Source organism: Penaeus vannamei, chromosome 23, assembly GCF_042767895.1.
Source record: "Penaeus vannamei isolate JL-2024 chromosome 23, ASM4276789v1, whole genome shotgun sequence".
Lineage (NCBI taxonomy): Eukaryota > Metazoa > Arthropoda > Malacostraca > Decapoda > Penaeidae > Penaeus > Penaeus vannamei.
The window spans coordinates 13577445-13587444 of NC_091571.1; the positions used below are offsets into that span (position 1 = coordinate 13577445).

A 10000-nucleotide genomic window follows, 5' to 3' on the forward strand; every position below is an offset into this window, starting at 1 on the left:
GCAATCTGATCGGCCACCCCGCGTGCCCCCCCAATGGTCATTGACCATTTATATATTAATATATGATATCTATATAGTAATATAAAATATTTATATATTAATACATCATATTCCTTTATATTAATATATAATACACACATAGCAAGATGAAAACAAACAATGTGTAACTGTGCAATAAAAGTACTGAAGTGGGCAGCCTTAATTTTTGTCACTTTTACCCCCTGTGTCCCCACCAGAAAATTCCCTGGATCCGCCCCTGAGGATACTCGCAATCAACATTGATTCCAAAAAGACGTTGGCATGTAGCAGTGAAGCAAGGTCTTGGAGGACTCCCGGACCAAGATCTAGGTTTAGGTCTTTAGGGTTTGAATGAACCCGTCCAAATATTACGTACTTTTGGCAAAGAATTTGGTCACTCAAAGTCTGGATTATTTCGGTAGTGTAGTTCTTAACCATGGGGTTGTCAGACTAGGAAGTCAACAAACAGATTGGTCTGGTGACATGAGTTTATGGTCTTTTGACAGAATATTTTAGTATATTACCTGTGCAGAACTTAGCTGCAACTTTTCAAGGCTCTGATGTATTTAGTTTTGATGTACGGTACTGAAACTTGGACTCTATTGTGTGCCTTGGAGCCACACCTACATATTTTGAGCAACAGGTTCATGCGTCAGATAATGAGGAACAGTTCCAGTGTAGACTGCACGGTCGCTTGAGGACGATCCCACCCATCAAGATATAATTCTGAGTGGATGAGGTCTGTGGAAAAATATTGAAAGTTGTGCTTAAGGCATATAGGTCAATCCTGTCCCAAATAAGGTGAGATGGGCCGGGTTCCGTAAACCTAGAGATATACCAAGACGTACCCTCGTGAATGGAAGCGAAGGGTGGATGCCATAATGCGCCTTCCTCGGCGTTAGCTTAGTGGTTGGCTGACTGATAACTTCCCACTGTCCACATTTTTGTCAACACAATACTAGTGTGAAAAGAAATGGCGAGAGTAAATCGCCTTTGGGTACTCCAATACTTACCATATACTCAGCTGACAGGTCTCCTTCGACATCAACTGTGCATCTACTTTCTTCATATAACACTCCTGGTGTTAATGGATTTAATGGGAAGTCTAGTGTCTCAGGATTCTTCACATTATAAATCTTAGATTTATTTTTTCGAAGTGATGGTGCACTTTACCGTTTATGATAGGTAACTGAATGCAACAAGTCGGAATAGTATCATTAGTGATAATTATCATATAATTATCGTCAACCTATCACGTATCCAATAATTAGTATCAACATGTCTGTTACCTTGTAATTACCAATGCTAACCTGGCAGACATACAATAATTAGAATCACCAACGAAAGATGTAGATGGCAGTTTAACATGCATGTCTATTTTTCAGTGTCAATCTGAATATGCCGAACTATGATGGTCACACACACTGTTGAATCGGATTGATCAAATATGGCTGGAACCGAAATTTCTTCTCCATCTGATGACTTCCCAGTCTATATTTTTGTTATAACAAAATATGTGATAGTTACGAAAAGACAGTTAGCAATACAGACTTTAACTTTAACGTGCGGTAATTTAGTCTTCACATACATGAATGTAACGTAAATAAGTGTATGTAAATGTAGAGGTAGCAGTAGCGGGAATACGTTCCTCTCATTTCCAAAACCCATTTTGTTTATTTTCTTTTTTTTCTAAACAGAAAGACGTTGCCAGCAAAAAAAAAAAAGAAAAGAAAAAAAGCGGTGCTTGTATGTGCAGGTGTGTACATATCTATCTACCAATCTATGTTCTACCTATCTATATTTATATACATGTATATAATAATTTTCATATCTATAGTAAATAAGGTGACTTTTTAAAATTCCATGCATATTATTTGCTCCCATTACTATATATATTGTACTGACGGGGTCTGGAAAGTATCTGTGGCGTGCTGTTGAATAGGAAATGAATTCAGATCACTGTCATTTTTAATAACAATCTTTTTTCGTTTTTTTTCGCGGGATCCTTAGTGATGGTCGGCGAACTCCGATTGGCAAAGATTGGTACACACATACACACACACACACACACACACACACACACACACACACACACACACACACACACACACACACACACACACACACACACACACACACACACACATATATATATATATATATATATATATATATATATATATATTATATGTATATATGTATATGTGTGTGTGTATATAGATATATATGTTAATAAGGAATTTGTCATTTCAAATCGGCACACTTTAGCGTACTTTCGAACGCAGAACGGAGTACTTTCCAGTTCAAAACAAACCAGAACGACAGGAGAATCGTAGCCAGGTAAAACTACTGCAACACTTTCGACGTAAGCTTTAAATTCAACTGATGTGAACTTCTGATTAATAAATGCTCATATTTTCATCACAAATGAAATGCAATTTTTATGGGCGTCAGCAAAAATGTAATCGATATGTTTGTCTTTCAAAAGAAGTATATTAAAAAAAAAAGTTCACTTTTATTATGGAAAACTAGACTAGCGTTGTTAACATGACCGTTGATTTTAGTACATTTTACTAATTAGTGAAAGTACTAATGGTACAGTCTCGTTAGGATTTTTTTAGGGTAACATTGGAATACAGCCATAGGAGGCATGGCTTAAGCCAATAAATCTGGTTAGAGGTCATCGATGATTCCTTTCTGCCAGAGATGTATGTCAAGACCAAATTTGTTATACATGCCAGTTTTTCAAATACTGAATACCCATATGTCAAAATATGACACCAACGTTAAGGATAGGAAATATACTCCAGCTTACAAAATTTTGAAAGAGCTGTCCACCAAAGATCTTTGACAGAAAGGGCTTTGATTCTAGACTGGATGTGAGAAAATGAATTCGAAATATTGCCAGAACAGAGGTTAATTCTATGCAAGCTATGTATCCCCGTTATTGAATACTTTAGATCAGTGGACTGTTTATGATGCTTCTGTCCTTATATACAACCAGTTTGTTAAAATTGGGCGAGGCCCGACCTAATGAATATTCATTATACAGATATAGATGCATGTAGAAATAAACACATATCTATGAGTCTAAATATGTAGATCTACCGGATTGAAGGAATAGATTTGTGTATATCTATCAGATAGATAGATATGCATTTATTTGTGTATATGCATGTCTCACTTTCCTTAATAAATCTAGTGTGTGCATTGTGGGTTTTTCTTCCATATTATCAACACGGTACTGTGTTTTTCATTGCATATATTTATATATATTTATATATATTTATATATATATATTTATATATATATATATTGATACATATATATATTTATACATATATATATTTATACATATATATATTTATACATATATTTATATATATATATTTATATATATATATTTATATATATATATATTTATATTTATATTTATATTTGTATATATATTTGGATATATATTTGTATATGTATATATTTATATATGTGTATATTTATATATTTATATATTTATATATATATACATATATATATATATATATATATATATATATATATATATATATATATATATATATATATATATGATATACATATATTTGTGCATTGTGGGTTTTTCTTCCATATATGAATGTATATAAATATATATATATACATATATATATATATATATGTATATATATATATATATGATATATATATGTATGTATATATATATATATATATATATATATATATATATATATATATATATATATATATATATATATATATGTATGTATATATATAATATATATATATACACACACACATATACATAAAAAAAAGAAGAAAAAAAAAAAAAATATATATATATAATGTATATATATATATATATATATATATATATATATATATATATGTATATGTATATATATGTATGTATATAAAATTATAAATACATATTAATTACACACACATGCACATATGCATACATATACACAGGATTGACTCTCAGAGATTTAACCTTAGGTGGGATGTCAAGGTGGGGTCTTAGAACGTCCACTCTTTATGACAGGATGATCAGTTTCCACTACTGTTGAGGGAACTGGAGTGGCTGAGAGTTGAGATGGCTGCTCTCTCGGTGATATGAAGACCTGGCAGCAGCACGGACAATGTGGGTGGTTACACCTATTACTGGTTGGGTTGCAGCGATAGTCACCATCATCACAGACAAGCCATAGCCATCTCCTGCAGACTTTAGCCTTTGGTAGTGTAGGTTACTCTTGTCAATAGGCATATAATGGCATTGAGACTGAAGCTTGCATTTGGCTTCATGTCTCTTATTGCTGTGTATGCTCCTAGCTATATTTGTAACTCAATGTGAAAGAGATTTTTAACACCAAATGTGCATCTGTGTCACACAGTTGTCTTTAGTGAGATATTCGTATTGTTCTGGGCGACTTCAATGCGGTATATGGCTGTGATCAAGCTGGCTACACAATGTCTGTTGGCCCTCATAGTATATAGCAAGGTCCAAGAAATTAAGGATTTCTAACTCTTGGTAGCAGTACTCAGACCTACATTGTTGCTGTGGTGCAGCGGTGCTGGTAATGCATCCATGGAGATCGACTACATCCTTGCTAGCACTCGCTGGAGGATCCTCCAGAACTGCAAGGTCTATAGGAATGCTAAATTCTGTGGTACTGACCATAGATTAGTTGTGGCTACCTTCCGAGTTCACTTCAAAACTCCCCATTGGTACAATGACCATCCGAGGATTTTTCATCTGGATAGGTTGAGGGAGTGGGAGTGTGCCAGGGGGTTTGTTGAGGAAATTTCTGGTTGTTTCACAGAGCTCAACAACCTGACAGACCCTGAAGTTCTGTAGGACACCAAGTGTGAAACATTATGTGCAGCTCAAGAATCAATTGGTGAACGTTCAAGAGCAAGACAGAATTTTATCTCGTAGGAGACACTGGAAACTATAGATGCCTGTCGTGCCACTCGTCTGACAGGGGATGGGAATTTGCATCATTCTTTGGCATGCAGGACTCAGTCAGTGTTGAGAAGGGACAAGAAACAGATTATTAGAAGTTTTGCAGAGGAGGTGGAAAGCTATTTCTTAGTAAATAATTTTTGTCCTGCATACCAAGCCCCGAGAAAGCTGAAATCCAAACCCTCTTCACATGTGACTGCAGTCCACTCAGCAAGTGGCCAGATTGTCTCAGAGCCTGTTGGGGTGCAGGAGCATTTGAGCAGCTATACTGGGTCAATCCACCACAGTTAAATTAGATGCAAGGAATGTCAAGATTCCATTACCGGACCCACCCATCAGTGAGGAACCACCCTCCCTAACTGAAGTTAAGGGGGTGATCTCTAAGCTGATGACTGTTAAAGCAGCGGGTATCTATGGCATCCCAGCTAAATTGTTTAAGGTTGGTGGTGAACCTATGGCATGGAGGTTGCATGTTGTCCTGGCTACCATCAGGCAGTATGGTACTGTTCCCCGTGACCTGTTGAGGGGTGTTGTCATCCCCCTCTGAAAGGGGAAAGGGGACTTTCAGATGGGACTGCTGTAATAGCAGACAATGTTCTTGCTCACATCCTTTGAGACATATCAGAGACTACCTGCTGAGGCACCAGAGGCTGGAGCAATCTGGATTCACACCTGGTAATTCCACAATAGTAATGGTAATTCCTGTAGAGCACTGCTATGAGTTTGGGCGTGGGCTGCTTGAAGCTAACATTGACCTCAAGTAGGTGTTCTATACGGTTCATCAGGAATCAGTGTGGGAGATTCTGATATTGAGAGGAATTCCAACAAAGAGTATTGGATTAATAGCAAGCCTGTGTACTGGTACTGAAAGTGCTGTAAAGTGTAGTGGGGGCCTTTGAAGCTTCTTTCCTGTTAGCTAAGGAGTGAGGCAAGGCTGTGTCTTTGCACCAACACTTTTCAACATTTGTATGGACTGGATACTGTTCAGACCTATGGACCAAAGTCGTTATGTAGCAACTCTAGGCAATATTAAGGTTACTGCCCTTGACTTTGCTGACGATGTTGCTATTCTTAGTCCTTGGAAACCCTAGTAGTTGATGCGTTTAGCAATGAAGCTGAGCCCCTGGGCCTAGAGGTCTCTTGAACCAAGACCAAGTTCTGGGACTTTGGGGACTTGCTAGGAGAACCTGTTTGGTTAGTACGTGCTTGCAGCAAGGACATTGGTATTGTAGTTCATAACTCTGGGCTGTCAGACCAGGAAGTTAGTTGATGGATTGGCCCTGCAGCAGGGATCATAAACTCTCTTGACAAGAGTATTTGGGTATACTGGTACCTGTGCAGAAGGACCAAACTATGTGTTTTCAAGGTCCTGGTAATGCCAGTTTTACTGCACAGTAGTGAGCATGGATGTTATCCTGTGCCTTGGAATTTCTTTTTGATGTCTTTTGTAATAGGTCCTTGCACTGGGTCATGAGGTACAGTTGGCAGGACCATGTGTCCAACCAACAATAGCTCCATGAGACTGGCACAGGAACTGTTACTTGCATAATCTGTAATCGCCAACTTAGGCTGTATGGCCAACCGACTCGTTTCTAATAGGAAGATCCTGCCCCCCATCTTGTGTTTGTGCAGGACAAAGCCTGAATGGAGGAGGCCTGTAGGATGACCTAGGAAATCATGGCTTGGGCAGATTGATCATACAGGTCGTGAGGAGCTTGAGATGGACCAAGTCATTGCCTGGTGGCTCAACATGAGGGACCCTCACAGATGAAAACAAAGGGTGGATGTAGCTATGTGCTTCCAACGGCATTTGCTCCACAATGTTGATACTTATTTACATATGTACATATATAAAGGGAACAGTTCTGCATAAGCCTCCCCTGCCAGTGCAGAGCTTCTCCATCATCAAGACTTCTGCAGTGCCTCTCCATGGCCACCTATGGAAACTGATACCTTGCTGTCCCAGGCTAAACTGTAGGAGATCTTAGAGCAGCTGGAGGCCCCAGAGGTACAGGGTCATGGCCCACCAGCATGTGGACACACCCTGGTCTTGTACTAACTCCTGCCCCTAAGCACCCTGGGGTTAATGGGTGGCTCGGGGGAGATGGCCCTTGCCAGTCCCCCTCCCCCCAACATTCTATATAATTGGAAATGCTTGGGGGACGGGAAATGCCCATCCTACCTAGTAAGAGAGGCAAGCTGTGGGTTGCGCTGGGAGGGCGACTACCATCCTGCCTGTGTTCTGGCAGCCGACAGCCTAGAATGAAGCTTGTGGGGCAAAGCCCTAGGGAACCCCACAGTTGGATGTCAGGTCCTGCAGCCTGCCACCCCCTTTTTATGTGGGGTAGCATCGGCAGTGGTGACAGAAGTGGCATCCACCCGGAGTGACTGCCCGAGGGTTAACCTCAGGTGGGAAGTCAGGGTGGGGACTTGGAATATCTCTTTATGTCAGGATGATCAGTTGCCTCTACTATCAAGGGAACTGGGCGGGCTGAGAGTTGGGATGGCTGCTCTCTTAGAGGTGAGAAGACTTGACAGCGACACAATCAGTGTTGGTGACTACACTTATTACTGGTCAGGCTGCAGCAACGGTCACCATCTTCAGGGAGTAGCCATAGCTATCTCCAGTAGGCTCCAGCCCTTTGAAGCTAGCATTTGGTTTCATATCTCTTATTGCTGTTTACGCTGCTGCCGATCTTTGTAAACTTGATGTGAAAGAGATGTTCTATGCCAAACTTGGATCTGTGGCTAACAGTTGTCCCTGGTGAGATATTCATATTGTGACTTCAATGCAGTATCTGGCTGTGATCAAGCTGGCTATGAGATGTCTGTCGGTCCTCATGGTTCGGGAGCTGATACCAGTAGCAAGAATAGCCTCCTTTTCCAGTACTTTGCAAGGTCCCAGAAATTTCTGGCTCCTGGTACCAACACCCAGACCCACATTGTTGGACATGGTACAGCGATGCGAGTAATGCATCGACCACATACTGCAGGGTGTATAGGAGTGCCGAGTTCGGTGGTACTGACCATAGATTGGTTGTGGCTACCCTCCAGGTCCACTTACAAAACTCCCCAGTGGGCCAATGATTACCATAGGGTGTTTCACTGGACAGGCTGAAGGAGGAGGACTGTGCTTGGGGGTTTGCAGAGGCAATCTCTGGTCATTTCACAGCGCTCAACAATCTGATGGGACACCTTCAAGCACAAAACGCTTGATGCAGCCCAAGAGTCGATCGGTGAATGCCTGAGGGCAAGACAGAATTTTATCTCACAGGAGACACTGGAAGCCACAGATGCTTGCCGTGCGGCTTGTCTAACAGGGGATCGGGATTTGCACTGTTCTCAGGTGCGTAGAACTGGGTCTCTGTTAAGAAGGGACAAGGAACAGTTTATTAGGAGTATTGCTGAGGAGTCAAAGGCCATTTCTTAGTAAATGACCTTAATCCTGCATACCAAGCCCTGAGGAAGCTGAACTCCAAGCCCTTTTCACAGGTGACAGCAGTTTGCTTAGTAAGTGGCCAGATCGTCTCAGATCCTGTTGGGGTGCAGGAGTGTTGGGCTGAGAATTATGAGCAGGTGTACCAGGTTGACCCACTAATAGATAGCTTGGATGCGGGTTGTGCTGTGATTCCGTTGCCGTACCCATCCATCAGGGAGGATCCACCCTACCTAACTGAAGTTAGGAGGGCGATCTCCAAGCTGAGGAGTGGCAAAGCAGCAGGTATTTGCAGCATCCCAGCAGAACTGTTAAAGGTTGATGGTGAACTAATGGCACGGGGGTTGCATGCTGTCATCTGGTGGTTTGGTACCATTCCCCCCTGACCTGTTGAGGGGTGTGGTCATCCCTCACTGGAAGGGGAAGGGGGACTGATGGGACTGCAGCAATCACCGAGGCATCACACTGCTCAGTATACCAGGCAAGGTTCTTGCCCACATCCTTCTGAGATGTATCAGAGACCACCTACTGAGGCATCAGAAGCCGGAGCAATCTGGATTCTCTACTGGTAAAACCACAATAGACCGTATCCTTGCGCTTCGAGTCATTGTAGAGCGACGTTGTGAGCTTGGGCATGGGCTGCTTGCAGCCTACATCGACCTCAAGGAGGCGTTCAATACAATTGCATCAGGAATCACTCTGGGAGATTCTGAGACTGAGAGGAATTCCAACAAGGATTATTGGACTAATAGCAAGTCTGTATACTGGTACTGAAAGTGCTGTGGGGGCCTGTCGAGCTTCTTTCCTGTTAGTTCAGGAGTGAGGCAAGGCAACCAACACTTTTTAGTATTTGGAGCAACTCTGGGCAATATCAAAGTTACAGACCTTGAATTTGCTGATGATGTTGCTATTCTATCTGAGTCCTTTGAAACCTTAGTGGTGGCTCTTGATGCATTTAGTAATGAAGCAAAGCCCTTAGGTCTGGAGGTCTCCTGGACCAAGACCAAGATAAAGGACTTTTGGGACTTGCTAGGAGAACCTGTTCAGTTGGTATGCGCTTGTGGCGAGGACATCGAAGTCATAGAGAGCTTTACATACCTTGGTAGTGTAGTTCATAACTCTGGGTTGTCAGACCAAGCATGTGTATACATATATATATATAATATATAATATATACACATACATATATACATATACATACATGTACATACACATATACACACTTATATATATATATATATATATATATATATATATATATATATATATATATATATATATATTTATTTATTTATTTAAATAAATGTATACAGGACCACCAACAGGACCAACCCCAGGGTAACAACCCTGGGGTTTGGGCCCCGTAAAAAATTACAATAGTCGCTTATTTCAGCCTAAGAACAACTAAATCAGCAAATTTAATGTTAACAAGATTTCAATGTGAAACTAAAAATAATATGCTAATATAAACTAAATTAACCCAAGGAAGTGGGTCAAAAAATGTGATATTAGTAACATATTCTTGATTGCAAGTTCTTGATTGTAAATTCAAGTAACATACAATTTAG

At 40.4% G+C, this 10000-nt stretch overlaps 1 protein-coding gene across 4 annotated transcripts in view; it reads left to right on the plus strand.

The window, feature by feature from the left end:
* Nucleotides 1-2290: 2290 nt before the first annotated feature.
* Nucleotides 2291-10000, plus strand: part of ida (anaphase promoting complex subunit 5 ida) — a 46728-nt gene continuing 39018 nt past the window's right edge. Inside the window, exon 1 of one of the 4 annotated variants that reach the window (XM_070137721.1) lies at nucleotides 2291-2358. The gene's annotated coding sequence lies outside the window, so the exon portion shown is untranslated. Of the gene's footprint in view, nucleotides 2384-10000 lie in introns of all 4 variants that reach the window. The other 3 variants (XM_070137724.1, XM_070137722.1, XM_070137723.1) reach the window with 3 other exon arrangements.